General features: G+C 39.1%; 1 long non-coding RNA gene across 1 annotated transcript in view; it reads right to left on the bottom strand.

Moving 5' to 3' along the window:
- Positions 1-437: 437 nt before the first annotated feature.
- LOC146598793 (uncharacterized) overlaps positions 438-18,493 on the bottom strand; it is a 36,525-nt gene continuing 18,469 nt past the window's right edge. The window contains exon 3 of the long non-coding RNA XR_014895203.1: positions 438-792. This is a non-coding gene — a long non-coding RNA (uncharacterized LOC146598793). The remainder of the gene's footprint in view (positions 793-18,493) is intronic.

Here is an 18,493-nt window from a genome sequence, read left to right as displayed (position 1 = left end):
TTCTGTTCTCTCCCTTTAATTCTTGGTGGTATACCCCCACAGTTTAATGAGCTCCAGATGTTGCCACTTACCCCATCATAATCTACTTCTCAAGCCCTACAGATTTTCTAATTAAACTTTGTTAAGAACTGTGTCATAGTGTGGGTGACTTTGGAGCAAGTATCTAAAGGCCTTCCAGATCTATAGAAAGGCAGAGTATCTCCTCACAGTCACATTTGTTGTTTTTTCTTTCACTTTTCAATACTAAGACACAAAAGTACAAATTATATCATACTAAAGATTATCTGGGCTAGAAGCACCATGCATTTTTGCTTCAACAAGAAGATACATTATCTCTGAGTTCATTGAGTTCATGATGTGTTCTTCGTGACGGAAGAACAAACAAAAACTGAAAAGTTCAAAAAGGCAATTCAATGTACATCTTTATCATAGTAGAACATAAAAAATAGCAATACCACTCAGAAGGACTGACTATGTTTTGTATTAAAAATTATCTTGTAGTTGGAATGGCTCAAATTCATTACAAATCTTTCATTTTGAAATACTGGGTGATAAAATTGTTTTTCAGTGGTAGTCAGCTGATAAAAGACAAACTGCAAATGTGGATTTATGCAGCAAGTGAAAAGAAGAAGAATGATATGAGTGAAGCAAACATTGTGGAACACTGTGGAAGGGTTATAGCGGTGGGAGGATACAGCTCAGCGGTACCATTGTGATATCCATCGCTGTGGGAGAAACTGATGATTCAGCCAGCACACCAAATTCCTTGAATCCCAGTCACATAAGCATTCGCTAGGGGGAAAAGAATAAAATATGAGTTAGTCAATTATTGCTCCGGCTTATGCTTCTTAAATGCAGCTTGTCAACAGTGAAGCAACTGTGAGACTGATATACAATACACTTAAGAACAGAGCTAAGAAAAAATAAATTTTATTTTGTTGGAAATGCTGATACTTTGGTTTTCTTTCTCAGCACAAATTCAAATGAAAGGTTGAAATAGTATGTTTTCCCACTGAATGGAATGTGGAAACATAATATATTTGACTATAGTGAAATATATTTTTATTCAAGTTGAGCAGTAATATTTTATAATCAAAACTGTAATACCCATTGTGTAAACAAACTAGAAATACTGAGCACTGAATTGGTTCTGCAATGATATGCAATTTCCTGTAATGGCATAAAGTCTCCTGGGGCCACTGAGAGAGGTACAGATTTCTTTCTCTGCAGTGACCTCTTGGCCAGAGTAGGTTCCTTCAGCAACACACTGAACCACATACCTTGGTCACTAGAGGGTAGACCCTATTTCATCACAGGAAATGTAATTCAGATAGGCAACACAGCTTGTAGCAGGAAAAAAATGGTATTGGGTAATCCCAACTGCCTTTGAGCTACATAAGCAAATACTGGTTATATTGAATTAACTACAGTGTTTCTGAGGGTAGTCAGCAAATCAAAGTTTTTCAGGGTAAGCTTCAGGTGAGGTAGTATTGTCACAAGGTATTTCATTTAGATTTCCTTCAACATTACACACTTTAGGGGTGGTGGAGAAAAAAACCATAGTTTGCCTGTAGAAAGCTCTAGTCTACAGAACAACTTTTTCCATCTAGTAGCCACCTCCATGGGAGATTTCTGCTAGGACTGACAAAAGCAGAGATTTGGTAATGAGTTTACAACGCAGAGTGGCAGAAGTACCCAGCACGGCATGCTACGGGCAAGAGAGATGGTGTGGTCCCCGTGCCCCTGAGCACCAGTGCACGGGCCACTTCCCTGGCGGGAGCTGAGCATGCGCCAAGGCACCGAACGAGAATTCCCCAAACTGGGTTTGAGGAAATCTGAACATTGCCATGCAGTTCTGCATTAATGCGGGACTGCAGATAACTGACACGGAACAAATGAATCTTGACAGTTCAGTGTGGGCAAAAGAAAGCTGAAATCGCTCTAGATGAAAGTCACCAGGTTTGGGGGAGGACATGACCTCCAAAGAGACTTCTGGCAGTAAGAAAGTTGGCAGAGAAAATTTAAATTGTATTTTATGTAATTTAATTACCCAGTAAAGTTAAGCGTAGGAACAGAGATTAATTTAATATCCATGTAGTTGCCTTAGAGTAATTTCATTTGCCTAAGGCAGCTACTGCAACTGTCAGCTCTGCAGGGCAGTCTCACACACCTGCATCCTTCCAGGATGCAGAATGTCAGGAGAGACGCTAGAGCTATGAGGTACGTCCGCTGTGCTAAGATGCACGATGCCAATCCAATCACTGTGAAATACCATACAGCATTTTAATCAGAGCTTTTGCAGAAGGACATGGACTGAAATGAGTTAAAAATTATGGGAAGGACATGAGATTTAGAAAAAGTAAAGTGGTTGCTATTTTGCAGAGTTTGATCTGTATTAATATTCTCCAATATTTTTCACACTTTCTTCTTACTATAGAAAATTTCATTAACTGGAAAACAACCTTTGCCTTAGGAATATTCAGATTACTTGTTTTTCATCAATTTAAGTAAAAAAATGTCCTGGGAAGATTAATGGAAAACAAATACATTTTTATCAAATAATTTTTAGAATGACTTTTGGCTTTGTTTGAGATACTGGTCAATTTACACCAAAAAAGATTACGATAATTCTGGAGAAAGAAAGCTCTAGAAAAAGGCTGTTTCATCCTTTCATCCCTTCATCATTTCAGCTAATACATGTTCCAATTATTTGCTCAAATTTATTGTCCATAGCTCAAGAAGGAAGTTTCCAGTATTTCTCTTGTAAGACATGAAATGTGATACTATTTATCATCAGGAACACTTCATGATGTTCTCTACATTTCCTTTTGCCAACTAATCTAAACAATTCTTACTTTTATTTACATATATGCTGTAACAGGCTTGTAAACTGCCAGCACACCCTCTTTTGTATTTTTAATGAATAATTACAGACTTAGATCTTTCTTCATTTCTCAGTCTGTCAATATTTTTGGTTACTGATTTTCTCACTACATTGCCATCAAATACTTTTTGGTATTTTTGCAGATAGAACATAGTCTTTTTTTAACAGGTGCCATTAGTTTTTAAGAAGGAGAGGAAATATTGCCTCCTTGATATGCAGTATAAGACATCTGTTTAATTTGGCCCAAATTCACAATGTAATGAATTCATGTGAGAGAAACAGGCAGCATATTTCATATGTTTCTCTCTCATTAAATACCTGTGTCAGATGACTGCTCATGACCTGTATTTTCTATTTAAATTTCTCTTGAAAACAGTTTGTTCATATTTTTATCTTTCAAGGAATTCTTGTATTACTTGTATATTATTATGAGTGTTTACAACATGTTCTCAAAGTCTCCCAAAAATTCAATTTAATATGTTTGCCTCTTCCTGAACACCCATATTGATATTAAACAAAGCTGAGCTTCATACTAAATCAGTACAACATGCACTGGTTACCTAGATCAGACTCAATATATTCCTACTTTTTGCTGTTACTTGTTTGAAATCTTTCTGCTGTTTTTCTATGCATCCATAAAGTCATTTGCAAAACAAACTGATTTTTCAGGCAAGATTTTTTTTACTTTATTAAATGATTAGTAAAGTTTACACTGTTATTCTAACACACTTCGTTGTGTTAGAGAAACCTAAGAACTCGGAGGCAGTGAACTCACTCAAAGTTGCTTCCGTACTAGCAATACCCTTCAAAGATGGTGCACTGCACTTCTGGGAATTGCAGCTAAAATCCATTGTTCATTAAAAAAAAAAAAAAAAAAAAATACTTGCCTGAACTATGTTCTTCACAAACACGCAATATACTGCTCATGAAAATGGGTTTTATTTTCTAGTCTTACACAGCTCCTGAAGGAGCAGAAGACTATTTTTTTTTATTTATTTACTCATAGATTATTGAGTTATATGCTTCATTTTTATCCAGTAGGTCCTGAGAGTTGCTTCTCTTCTTTCTTGATGAACTTCTGCAGAGCTTTGGATCTCCAGCTGCAAATGGCTTAGAAAAGTTAAATGAGGAGCGTCTTCAAGTTTGTTAGGTATCCCTGATGTCCCTGGGAAACAGTTTGAACATATCTGATAATTTGCTTGTATTTAGCTTCTCCAAAGTGTTCCTTTAGCCTGTTTTTATCAAATGCTTATCGACAGTTGCTTTATTACTTCTAAACTTCTGGGCAAAACTTATCCCCTCAAAGTTAATGGGAGTCTAGTCTAGGCTTCAGTCAATGAGGTTTTATCCTATATCTGTGTTTACTCAGTCTTAAAGACAGATCTAAATAAAATAAGCTGGGTAGCTTCAATATGTTAATTATCATTTATTGTGTTTAACACCTCTCTTCTTAGTGTACACCTACTTTCTTTCCTGTATTTGCCTGCTCTTTACATGTAAGGAGGCTTTGTAAAGACCCTCCTTATTTCCTTAACACCTTAGGCAAGAATTAACTAAGTGTGCTTCCTGCTGCCCTTAAATTTTCCTTGCCAACACTGGCAGCTTCTTGTAGAGTTCATTCCTCCATTTTCAATGTGGATTAGTTTGTTTTTTCACTGTCGCAAATATGAGGCAACCATCTTAAAACATTATACTCAGCTCCTTTCCACAGCCAGCTGGATTTTTCCAAGGAGTGATTTTTTCCTCAGGTGATTCAGAAGACATTTTGGGTTTGGAGGTGTTCCTTTTGCCATTTTCATAATAATTGTTGTCTATAACTTCAGGAGGCTCCCAAGCCCCAAGCTCAGACAGTGTTCCCACTGTTCTGTGCACTGTACAAACACAAAGTAAAAACACCCCTGCTTCTACTTCCCCCAGTTCTGGGCCACCCAAAATTGTTTGAATGCCTATGGTGTTGATGGTAGCTCACCCTTTTCTTCATCAGCTCTAGTAGTTCACTCTTTGCGCTCAGTCTGTGATTACAGGCTGCTGTTTTTAAGGGTTTTGTTTTTATCCATATGAGACCCACATCTAGAAAAGTCTGACATTCATGTTGTATGACTTACTATTAGTTAGGACATACACAGTCCACATATTTATTATCATAAGCTTTCAGCCATTCATTTCACACCATGGGTTGTATAAACTCTCTTTAGTGATGCCTGACATTCTTTAGCTTTCATCTGTTGTTTTATGCTTTACTTACAAAAGGGTTTTTTTCCTCCACCCACCTCTTTTTTAATATCCTAGACAACTATAGCAAACTGTTAAGCCAGGCTTTCGTCGACTCTTTATGCATGTGCATGACTTTGAATATTTTCCTTTATAGTGAACTCTGTATTTCCTTGTTGACTTGTGCCTCTTCAGGAGTGATAAATCAGCAGAGCAGACATCATGCCTCAGTGCAGACACGGTAAGAGAGTACGGGCCATCCACTGAAAACAAACGCAGAATTACTACTCTTTCCTAGTGAAACTAATCCATATCAATCCTAACTGAGGTGTCACACCCCAGAGCACATCAAAGCTTCATTTTAAAGGAAGATGTCAGCTTGGGGATTAAGAGCTAGTGTTTGTCGCCTTTGATTTTAACCAACACTCACTACCTACAGAAGTCAGTTCTAACACCTGTGTTAGGGTGGAAACAGTTCGGAGGCTCAAGAGACTTACTTGCTTTTACACTTTGAGAGGGAAAGGTTGGAAGCTTTCTGCTGATAACTTAAGGGGAGGGCCAGGATGTATAAATAAAGCACTAAAACGAGAACGGTTGTGTTTGATAGCGAAAGATATTACAAAGCATCAATCTGTTTCCTCGTCATGCTGATGATTCACACAAGCAAAATACGTAAGGATATGCTGAAGATAGAGTAAAAGTTATAGAAGAGAGATGCTGGGATAGGTGACAAAGGGTTGCAAGCGTGCACACAGGGAGATGACATTGCAGGCTCTAGGTGAATAAGAACCCAGTCACATTTCTTCATTACAGAAAATAGATGAAAAGAAATTCAGATTTCTATGTTGCAGCTGTCCTCTGTTTACTTCTTTTCCCAGCACTGCTAAAACAGCAACTGAGGATTATATTTTCTAGCACCAAGCCTCTGCAAATTAGAGAAAAGTTTTCTATTTAAAGCAATTACTTACAAATACATTGAAAGAATTTAAAATATGCAGAGTCAAGATGTCATAACTTAGGAAACACCAAAATAAAGTCTGTATGTGCAATGTTTTTGGCCCTGTTTGTACATGAATTATGAAACCAATTTTAGTTACATAGCTACATGCTTTTTTTCACCTCACATACAACAGCTACTTAGTATTTTGTTTCATTGTCATTACAGAATATGTGACTGAGAGCTCATTTGTTGCCTGCTATCCTGTCTTTACATTGAAGGCAGAATTATTAATATCCTTGCGAACGTTTCATGGATTCATCAATGTAATATACAAAGAGTCGTTCACAAATGATTCACGTTTTTTCACAATACTTTACACTGAGATGAAAGATACTATTATCCTCACTTCTTAGATAAAGCCACTGCTTTCCAGCAAATGGAGGTATTTTTGACCTAGCTCCATAGCTTGGAAGCCTATCCAGGTGGATCCAGCTGATGCTCTAAGAGGTGCATTATTCAAATCCATAGGTCTTCCAGTGGACTAGTATTTAGATAACTTCCAAGACTGCAGGAAATCTGGAGTCAACTGGCTGGAAGCATCAGGCCAGTCAATTCACATTTCAAATCAGTATCTTCAAATTCATATTTCTTATCTTCCAGGAGAATGCTCTAGTCATAGCATAGATACATAGCATACATACAAATTATTTGCAGACACCTACTGTGTGAGTACTGATGCCCATCTGAGGAAAATGGTATGGAAAGAGGTGCTATCAAGTTTATTATCCAAGATAATAGATGCTAAAGATAAGTATTTGAATACACTGGGATCACTCCTCACACCTTATCTTCCACAACTAATTTTGATAACCTTCCCCAAAAGCCAAGAGTGCAATTTGTTCAATTTTCTGCTGTCAGAATTAGTACTGACAGAGACAGTTACAAGAACAGCTAACATAACAGTAAAAAAAGATAGAGAAACCCATTGCAACGGGCTGAGTTAAGCCTCTTTGACATAGGCATTTGGTCACTGCCCTTAATTTAAAGCAAATCTAAAAGCCATTTAGTTGGCTTTTAGGCCAACTAAAGGTAAAGACAGAACGATCAGTACAGATAGGAAAGAAAGCATGAAGGTAGCATAAGAAAGACTGGTCACATTGCCCTAAGAATAACCAAAAAATTCAGAAAGTCTTTAGCACAGGTGCTGCGTGAAGGATGGCAAAAGAGCAAAAGAATGGTTTTCAGTTGTTTGCTCTTCTGGGAGCCTCTGAAAGAAGACTTAGTACAGCCTTCGTAAATAAACAAGGTTACATACATATTACCTGCTCTGTCTTCTCCCAATGGAAGCACCAGCAGGTGCATTCAGGTCAAAAAAGGGTAACATAATGCTTCTGATCCACACACAAAGAATTTTGGAGGCCATTGCCTAGTGTATTACCTCAATGAACATGCACTTTGACATGTAATTTGTTTCCAATAATAATATTATGATTGCCTCTGTGTTAAGCTTTCTCCAGTTAATATTGGTAAACTGTTTGCTATTTAAATACAACTTTGACTTTCCATCTTCAGGACTGCCAAATCAAATCTTTCCACAGGAAGCAGAAGAACAAGTTAAGGAAAGAGCCTGAGACCTTCCAGTGTCTGTGGATCTTTCCACTGACCACTTCTGGCAGAGTTCTGTGACCTCTGCTTAATCTAAGGGTTGTGTCACCTGACAATATTGCTAAAATTAAAATCAAAATACAGCCAAGAAATCTTAACTAATTCTTTGGTTGAGTCCGAAGTCCTTCATTAAACTTTTTAGAAGAGTTCAGGCAAAGCAAATAGTTAGATGATGTAATAACCTTTTAATTCCAAGAGGTCCAAAGATCTGTGCTATTTCTAAAGTCCCCTGAGAGTACAAGGACTGAGGCTCAACACAGATTCACTTCTGCTGTGGAACTCTAAAACCCAAGGGGAGCACTTCAAATAATGTTTTCTGCTTTAATAAGGAGTTTAATGCCATTCTGCTGTACCCACAGTCATACAAATTGCCTTTGCCAGTCATTTTATGATACATTTCTAAACATTTAACCAAGACGTAATCCATATAAAAAATCTATAATGAAAACAAAAATAGTAACAACAAAACTGTATCAACAATTACCAAAAATATCTTTCCTTGTGATATACCAGTTCTTCTCCTTTTTTGATATTGCCATTTAACAACAAAGTGGTTGGAACAGGGTCTGCTGCACACTCTTCCCCCACTGCAGGAGCTAAGCTCTCTGCACCAAGGCTCTGATAAGAGTGAGCTGTCTGAGAAGCCTTGGCTGGCCTTGGAGGAGAAAAAATTGGGCAGAAGCCTTGGGGGCACCTTCCCCTCCCACCCTTGGGAGCTGCTTTTGAGCTGAGGCTCTCCTGCTTGGTGCCTGCCTGAGCTGTACTGCAGCTGCGCCACAGCTGTACCCGTGGCTGGTCACATACCTTCTCGACGGAGTCCAAATAGCTTCAAGGTCATATCTGAAGCACAGCATTTGTTTATGTACCCCACGAAACAAAATGCATTAGCCACAAATCCTTAACACTACCACAATCTTTTTTTACCATTTATTATTCTATACTACTGAAAATGACCCATTAAAAACAAAACACTGCACTATTGCTATTTAAATCCCTTGTACAAGTTTATCTTTATTAGAGACCACTGCTGCTTGTTGTGCCCTCACACTGAACTCCGTATTAAACATTCAGTTTGGAACACGATGTCACAGTCAGCATGTTTTGTTCTCAAAGAAACTTAAAAAATAGACAGAGTAAAGAAATATCAGAGCTTCTCTTCATAAATTTTGTGCCTACTACAAAAAAATGTCAGTTCAAACAGTCTGTATCAAGAGATTTTTTCCTCTAGTTTACAAGAAGCTTATTGTTTTCACTAGATAATTTACACTGAGATTTTATCTAGCCTGTCTACAGCATTAGTTAATACTAGAGATGTCCAAACCAGTTAGAATAAAATAAAAACTTTCAGATCCTTCATACAGAATTTGAACAGAATGTTGAAAAACTTCCCAAAGTTTTCCCTATTATGTTTAAATTTATTGGGTATGTATTTCCCCCTTTGAGCCAAGATTGGAAACAAAACATTTCTGAGAAAAACTGTAATATATAAGGTCCCTGGATGCATAAAACCTTAATATACAGCCTGTACCTTTGATTAACCACCTGACTTCTGGGTGCTTACTTAGGCATTCAAACAGTACAGCACAACCCAAAAGTCAGTAGCCACAGTAAAGTTTCACAAGAATCAAACAGGAATTTAGGTCTCACGATGACATAGAGAATAGTAAGGGAGAGAGGCAAAGTTTGTGATGAAGTGACCGCAATCAGTACTAATCCAGTACAGCACTCTTTTAGGCCTAGTTTTGCTCTATGACTATAGAAACACTAGAAAGATCATAGAAACTAAGAAACAGAGCTAACTCCTAAAACAGGCCACCCAAAAATACCATTCCTTTCAGATTTAATGTTTTCATCTATATATTCAGGAATACAATTTTGTGAGCCAAAAGTAAAATTAAAACTGTTTCAGTGCACTTCTTATTGGATCTGGAAAGCTAACCCAGCTTTAGTGCAGCTTAATGGCCATGCAGCTACACCAAGAAAGAATTTAGCCTTTTTTTTTCAATTAAAGGCTCCCTCAAGCAGCCCGAGCCCTGCCAAAGCCCAGTCCCAGACCCTGCATGCTCGTCTGAAAGGACTCAGCAGGATGGGAGCGCAGGAGCAGAGTCCTGACTTCTCCCATCAGCATCAAGGTATTAAAAGCTACTGTAGATGTAAGGATACAAATAAAATGTAGGAGATATAGCCTGCTGCTCCAGGAAATTATACGGCATTAAGTCTTGTATCCTGCTTGTCATGAAAACTAGCTTCCCTGAAGCTATCCAAAGACTTTTATTTAAATGTACAACAATTGGGCTTTGGCTGAAATACCGTTTCAGTTAAGCGAAACATTTTGTTCCAGGGAGCTCTTACTCTTTCTCTTTTGTATTTCAGGTGCAGCTTCCCGCTGAAGATCTACCAATATAAAATCTACAGTTTGTTTTTTCATAGAGGCACAGCAGTACAGCCATACCACCTGCAGGGTATTTTATACACAAATCCCCCACAGCACTCTTTCGAGGCATGTGAGTTTGGCTTTTGATAAGAAAAGCATTCACTATGCTCATAAAAAGACATAACACAAATACACTTTTATTATTTTTCATTTAAAATAACTTTAGAACAAACTTGCAGATCAGGCCAGAAACCAACCTGACAAACCTCCTTGGTTTCTACATAATAATACAGTAGAGCAAAAATTTCCCAATTTTTGGCCCCCCTGGGAGTGAAAGGTAACTCAGTCTTTTATACTAGGGCTTTCTCCTAAAGCTGCTAAAAAGTAGTAACAACAGTGTCTTTTGATACTTGCCACCCGGGAGGTGGACTGACATGTTAGCCCACAATGTCCTGGCTACAGCACAACTAACAAGCGGCAATAACTCTCATTCTCCATCATTTGGGGGCTCCAGTTGTTGACCTGGAGGTGGAAAGCTGCTAGTGCCCTCACTGGTCCTCTGAGTTACGTAGGAAGGTGTTACACGGCAATACAAAGGTTTGATTACTTCAGAGTTGACCCATGTCATCTTAGATAACTGACAGACCACTGATAGCTTGTATCAAGGTTTTCTACCTACAAATTCTGCTCACATACATAAAACATGGTGGAAATTATTTCTGTCCTTTTATCAAGAAAGCAAAACAGCAAGAACAGTCTGAAAGATAAGCAAATAACATTTCTATTGCATCCAAATACTCCGGAAGAGATATGAAAACAGAATTAGACTACTAAACTAGTCTCCAAGTTCCTTTGAACGTGGGTGGAGGACGGTAGATTGTAACCCCCAACACCCTACTACTTTCTCCAGACTCTCAATCCTCTGATCTGTCCATTCTGATGGACACACTGAAACGGCGCACCAGCCTGTGTGCAAAAACCAACAGCGCTCTCTCCCTCAGCTAGCACACAACACGCAGGGTCAACGCCTGCAGTTTGATTTATGTGCGACTCATGATTCAGGCCCTGAAGTTGGCAGGTTGCTCACTCTGAAAATCAGAGCCACCTACAGCTGGGCATTCAGAAAACAGTCACCCCAAAACATACATTATTTTTGAAAATGCTCTATTTTAGAGAAACAGCTGACACACTTGCTTGGGGCCTTGCTTGCTGGAAACTCCTCTGTGGCTCAAGTCCTGTCTGTAACCTCATCCCTCTCAGCCCTACTGTGGCTCATCAGTCTAGGAGATGAATTCTTCCTTCTCCCTTCCAGCTCTTCTTTCACCATTGCACTGATAGTTCTCCACAGCTCAGGTTTTTTATTCCTATCATAGTCTGTCTCGTCTAGACACGGTCTGTGGTGGCTTGGCCAGTCACAGATCATACCGTGCTCCCCATAGCTGTAAAACACTTTTTCCTTCCAGAGCAGAAAAGCTCCAAACCAAAACGTGTAAATCCACCCTTTAGCTTTATTAACACCTCCCCTCCCCCATTCTCTTTAAATACTTTCTTTTGCATCAGGCATACACTAAAAGGCAATCTGAAAATGAGTCTCCTGGCTGGCTAGGAGACACACTCCTTGCTATTTTCCAGGCAGCACGCACTCCGTTTCAGCCTTTCCTTTGCCTTCTGCACGTGTTACATTACCTTAGCAACAGCGAGTTCTTTGGGGTAAGGCCTCCCGTTTCTGCAGCTTTGCACAAAGCTGAACACAAAGGGCTCTCAAACTAGCCTGCCTTGAGGTGTATTTCGCTGTGTGCACGTTAAATGGTAACAACAGCAACTGGAACTGCGATAGCTGATGTAGCAGGTGACAATTCTCTGGGGGATTCTGGTAGCTATTATTTTACTGCCTCCTCTGCAGCAGAATGTTAATGAGATCGACAGCATCTGAAGAATCTCTGCCAGCAGAACATACTTTGAAAACTATTTCTTTTCAGGATGAAAACAGAGGAAGCAATTATTTATAGGGTGCCTGGCTGTTTAACACAATTCTCCCCCCTCCAGTTCTCTGCAGCTTGACAAATGTGTCACCGAAGGTGGATAATTGGTAGAGATTCCCCAAAGGAAAAAGCATAGAAAGGAATAAATAAATTAAAAAAACATAGAAATATTTTGGTTGCTGTTGAATACCTTCCATTGAAGTGATGGAAATTGTCTTTGAGTGACTTCTGACAGAGGCAGCTGGCCAGGTTAACCTTGCCTGACTTGCAGGTCTGCATTCCAGTGGGGTACAAGGATATACTGATGTTATGATTAGGGAAATACCAATAGGAAACCTTGTGGGATGACAGCAAATAAACAAAAGTCAAACTCAGACTCAATACTCAGAATACGCTTTTAAGAAAAGAAAGATTTGTTTGTTTGTGTTTACCCATGTTTATAGAAAACATCTTTTCTGTAGCGAAGTACGCTGCCTTTTGGACAGCAGCAGACTTGGGAGGAGAGAGGCATAAATATTGCTACTCCCAATAACTTTGTCAATATTGGGTGAAGGGGGGTAGATTCTGACATGGAGAGACTAGCTCAAGAGAGCGTTTCTTCCTTGAAGATGTGACTAAGCACATCCATCTTCTTTGTATCCAGGAGTGAATGGCTCTTTCATTGCTAGTGTCATACGCAAATATCAAATGCAGGGCAGTAAGCTGAGCTACGTGGAACAAGTAGAATATTCCAAAGCTAGATTTAGCCCACTCAGAGGAAAGATATTGAGGGGTAAGGTCATTTATTGTGCCTAGCTGCTGAAGAGCATGCAGTGTAAGGAGATCACACACTGTGAGGACATTTATTTTTTTCCTCCTAACATTTTTGTTCGTACTAGAAAAGTACTATTGTCAATACCCATAACAAATCTACTTATCCAAAAATAGATACAGCCTGGAAAAGGGGTGTTCTAAATAATTTCATTAAGCACCATGCATTTACTTCAGCACTGACCAAAGCATGATTATACTCTGGAGATAGACAAGAAGGTTGAATATTTGCCATACACAGGAGCAGAGGTGTTTAGCCTTGGGCCAAAGCACACCAAGCTTCTTATAAGCCTTCAGCTGTATCCCCTAAGCTCCTGCATGCTCAGCCATGACTTGTCGTATGGCCAACACGAGAACGTCCCTGCTAGACAACTCCAGTGCACTTTTATGGGCCTTACCACCTGAGCATGTGCAGCTTCATCATGCGATACAAAGTTTATGCATGCATTTCCTAACGTGTTGTTGCATCTCCAGCATACAGCCAGATGCACACTGGAGTCTGGAGAAGAGGATGGCAGCTCCTGTGTTTCTTGTCTAGCTTGCGGGTCAGAGGTTGGTCACCTTTACTGACAAAAAAGCAACTGCTATAGAAAACAGTAGCAATCTTTTCTTTTTTTCCCTCCCTACATTAATGCTTGACTGTAGTAAGTTGGAAATACAGCCATTTACCTCAGAAAAGTACAGCGTTACTATATATAGACATTCTAACAGAAGCAAACCAAGCAAGTTAACTCTCAAACAAGAACGTATGTTATTAATTTGGTAGCATTAGAAACTATTGATGGACTGCAAAACAGTTCCCCTTCAGTTCCCATTCTAAATAAATGGTGTCACAACTTTCTTAAGGGCGTTGAAATGTGTTCCAATGTTTGTTTTTGTTTTAAAAGGTGTCAAAGTTGTGTCGAAGAATGAACAGCAGAGCTTTCTCCTCCCAAGAATAAAGGAAGAAAACAAACTGATTTTAAAAACAAGCCCAAATGTTTTGGGCAGCCTGATCGGAAAAATTGCTGGAAGCTGGCAGGTAAGATTTAATATACTAACCATCCTATCTAATGTGTTATTTGTTCTGTAACTGGTTTTGATTCTGCACTAAGGGACTTTGAAAACTGTGCTTTGAGCACGTGCAATATATTGTGTGGCTACACTATTTTTAAACATACCTCCCAGACAACCTGAACTGCTGGTGTGTCCTAAAAGGTCTGTCCATGTTTTACAAACTAGTATGGAAAGCCCGAACCAACAAAGGGCACGTAGGGGATTTTTGAACTATCAAAACCAACAAACACCTACAAAATCTGGCCAGGCAGAAAAATAGAGGTACACCTGCTGGATAGTCACATTGGACTACGATTCTGCACTCACGTAATTCTGGATCTGACTCTTGGATACCCTTAACCTTTGTGTATGTGTGTGCAGAGGGGAGACCCACCATGTCACATTTCCAGTTAGCAATAGAGTAAACTGCTTAAACCCAGCCCAGAATAGCTTAGAAGTGGATGTATATTCACAAAAGGCAATGTTTCAGTTGCACACTTATCTCTAGCTCTGTTTATCCCTTAACTTCTGAATATTTTAATTTGCCATTTCAATACATCTTTTTATGGAAAAGAATACATGTTGGCTCAATATATTTTTCTGTTTTCCAAAGTTTTTGTAAAGTTATCTGCTCTGTGCAAGTAATTCATTACTTTGTGCAAACATATTTTTTAAAGTCACCACATGGGTTTTAAAAGTTAATGTGGAATACATGAACCTCAGTAAAACCCCATTCTTGAATCTAGCACACGTTGGCTTTAGTAATTCATGAAGCAGGGGGAATTTGCTTTAGTCCTGTGTGGGTATTCTAAGACTTGAGGATGAACTTTGAAAAACATACCTGAACCTTGCAGGGTTGCTTACATGCCTCAGAAAATGTGTTGAATCAGATTTTGGCCTTAGGCAGGGATTTGGCTTCCCTAGACTGCCAGTGTGGACCAGACGAGGACATGGTCAGGCTACCTGCAACTAGAATGTATACATCTTCACTGTGTGCGCAAGAAAAAGTTGCACTGAACCTGTGTACCCAAGCAATACATCTTATAGGAACTTCTTTATTACTGCAAGAGGGGCGTCAGGCAAAACAAGAGTAATCTAAGAAAGTGTGCGATTTTTCAAAAACTGGCTTAACCCTGCTTAGCTGCTACTCACATACAAAATCTTGATGGCTTTTATAAAACATCAATGTTATTTTCAAGGGCTCTGGACAGTAATTTATTCATCTTTCATTTGACTAAGTTGAAAAGGGCCTTTTCCTACTTCTATTCCTACCTAGCAGAAAAGGAATTATAGCACATCACCTCTCCAGAATGGGACCCAGTACACCAATACTAGATCATCAATATGAAGGAGAAGTAGGGAAGAGACAGCATTAAAATGAATAAATAATCTTAATCTCAGTTCAGTGCAGTTTATGAGGTATAGACTCAGGTGGTTTAAAGCAGACTAATGCAACTCCGCAACTACAGCCTTCTTAAATCTTTCACATGCATTTTATGGAGACTTTTATAAGTCCCATGAATAAATATTTGAGAACTTAAAATAGTTTCTATTACAGAAATGGCAGAGCTCGGGAACTTGTTCTTTGTATTCCACAATGCACAGTATTTGCTTGCTCTGTCTTTCTGCTGACTTCTAGAAAAAGATTCAAAACTCTGCTAGAAGAATTGCGTATTCAGAGAGGGGGAAATACTGGCTCTGTGACAGCACATGGTATAAATATTTGAAACTCTCTGCCTTGTTGGCACTTGTCTAATTTGCTTTGGCCAAGTCATTGCCAAGCAGCTAGTGAGTGGGCATAATGGGAATTCAAATGACATATCCATCCTCCCTGAAAATACTTGCCTATCTAGACTCAACCTCTTCTAAATCTGATAATAAAACCTTGCAGTAGCAGCTATAACACCATTCATAAGAGGAGTCAATAAACGTGTCAGACCTGTGGCAAATCATCACCCCTGTTATTCATCACACTCTGAAAAAGAGCTGTGTTTTTATCTAACTGGACCAGAGATAAAAAAACATCCTGCAAAGGCTGTAAAAAGTTGGTTTATACCTAGAAGTGATTACCTTGACTAATTAAAAGAATTAAAATGAAATCCTGCTTCCACTACCGAATTATGCTTTCTTGGCTTTCTGCTGCCATTAATCCATGTATTTTATTAAGTAACAAATGTCTTTTACAGACATTGACTTAACAGCCAGGCAAGTGAGCATGCTGCTCTGGGTATTAACTTCCTTTGCTCCCTCTCTCTCCTCAAATCTGTATTTCAAAGATGCTAACAGTGATTTTGATCAGTGCTCAAATTCTAATTAAAGTGCTTGATAGCTAGCTAGGTAGACGGACAGAGATGCAACAGCACAATATACAGCTGTACTGACAGATGTGGTCACTTCACTGTTGAAGCCGCTTTTGGTGAGATGACATATGCGTAAAGCCAAGAGGTACTTTTGATGTTACTGTAAAAGCTCATGTGGACTAGAGCACTTTGTGAGGGCACAAATAGCATTTTAATAGTCTGGCCATAAGAGGCATCTAGAAGAAGGAGCTGAGCAGCTGGTCAGCAGGCAGTGACTCACTCCTTGCCAATCTTGCCCTCACCCTGCGTTGTTGCTGCTCCCACCGATAGACAATCAACCCAAGGGAAGCCACAGTTAATGAAATAACCCAGGCCTTGGTGAAATTCCTTGTACATACAAATAACTTCTCATTAGCCAAAATCATTTTTAGCTAGAATAGTCCCTTTTCCAAAGAAAGGCGTTTTGTTACAGCTTCGTGGGAATTTTTTCCTCTATTTTTTAGCCGCTGCACAAATGTTTTATACTGATATGTTTTCTTTTTCTCTCTCACACACAAGACTAGAATCAAAAACCCCTTTGGTCAATTCTATATTTTATTAGGTGTGAGATACCGATAGGCAGTTGACTGGCCATTTTTTGGTGCTGTACCCTTGTTTTTTACTGTCCTACGATGGCCCCGAACAGAGAGTACTGTTCAAGTGCACTCCCTGATAAGAAGCCACTTCCCAATAACTGCTTTCTTATGGGTGGAGAGACTCCCTTCCTACTGGTCTCATGTCCTCTTTTTAAGTCAAATCTAGACAATAATGCTAAAATATAGACAATGTGCTAAAATTCAATAGCTGTTTTTTTTTTCATCATGTGCCTGTGTGGACAGAATTCAAACCACAAACTATGCTTGCTAGTCATCTGAAGAAAAGACCTTTCTAAATATACAAAGCAAGCCACCATTAAGATAGCTCGCCATAACCCCACCATTAATACCATGGTGTAAAGAGTATTTTTACATGGGTTGCAAATGACTGTTTGCCTCCCTTCAAACTCTTCTGGCCAGCCACCAGAAAAAAAGGCCTTTGGGCAAAGCAACAGTGAGGATGCCCATAACTGAAGAAATATCCTTGGCTTTGCCTTGTTTCTGATGATCATGCATCCTTTCCCCGCTTAGCTCATCTCTTTGCCTTATAGCAAAACTGCCCTTGACCAAGCTTTCTAATTAGCTTTAAACTGATGAGACTACTGACAAATCTGGTTCATTGTATACTTTAAAAAAATCATTCATATAAGTGGAGAATGTCCTGACGCTTCAAAAGTTTGATCTCAAGCACATTTTTTTTTTCACACAGAGAGTCCCATAGATGTCAAGGGATTACTCCTGAAAAGGACATTAATCCGTGTTTGTAAAAGGCTGCAAGTCTGAATCATGTGCACCTGCCATGAACTATCCCATACTGAAAGGTGACTAGACTTGGGGAGCAGCGCTGAGGAAGCCAAGAATTTTCACTCAGTTTGAAACAATAAAAAGTAGAAAAAGCAATAGTTGCATCTGATAGAATAAATTATCAAAGCTTCTGCACCTTAAAAATTTATCTTCTGGAAATTACTGCTTATAAATTGTTATAGCTGACATTCAAACAAGGCTTTAATGGCTATGGGAACAGTGCACCTATTCGAACACTCCAACAGCTTGTTTTTGATAGTGAAAAGTCAGCATGAGGTTAGAAGTGGAATATACGGCATTAGTTGCCAAGGGAAGCCATCGTAATAAATAACTTAGCACTTTAAGAAGCAGCAAAACATTTTATGGGGAAAGACCAAATTGAAAGCACAGGACAGAAAAGGTGCAAAAGTGAATTTGAAAGCCTAAGAAAATTAGAAAGTAGTTTGCTGGCCCAAATTGCCTTTTGCTGTCCAGCAGATGCTTCTGTCCTTCACAGTTGCCTGTAAGCCTCACAGGCTAATCTCATTCTCATTGCAATATGAAATGAGTTATAGAAAGATTTTCAAATATTTTCAGAAATAATTGAGGGTCTGCTAATAGCCTGCAATTCCTCAAATTGTATAAACAAAGTGAGCAATTTCTTACTTCCGCTGTGCAGGAAGCAAACCTGTGTCTGGAAGCAGTAAGGGCAAGCTGCTCCCCAGGGAAGGCCCTGACAAATTGCTCCAAAAACTGTGAGCGCATATTAACATAAGTTTTACGTTAAACATGCAGTGCTCAGATTTACCTAGGAAGCACTGCTTTCCCCTCTTCCTTCAAATAAAAAGTAACCAATTGGTTAGTTGATCAAAAA

The sequence above is a fragment of the Rhea americana genome, unplaced genomic scaffold (genome assembly GCF_003343005.1).
Source record: "Rhea americana isolate MKP2758 unplaced genomic scaffold, rheAme1 scaffold_153, whole genome shotgun sequence".
Lineage (NCBI taxonomy): Eukaryota > Metazoa > Chordata > Aves > Rheiformes > Rheidae > Rhea > Rhea americana.
The sequence above is the reverse complement of the archived record's forward strand: the minus strand, read 5'-3'. Positions and strand labels throughout refer to the sequence as shown.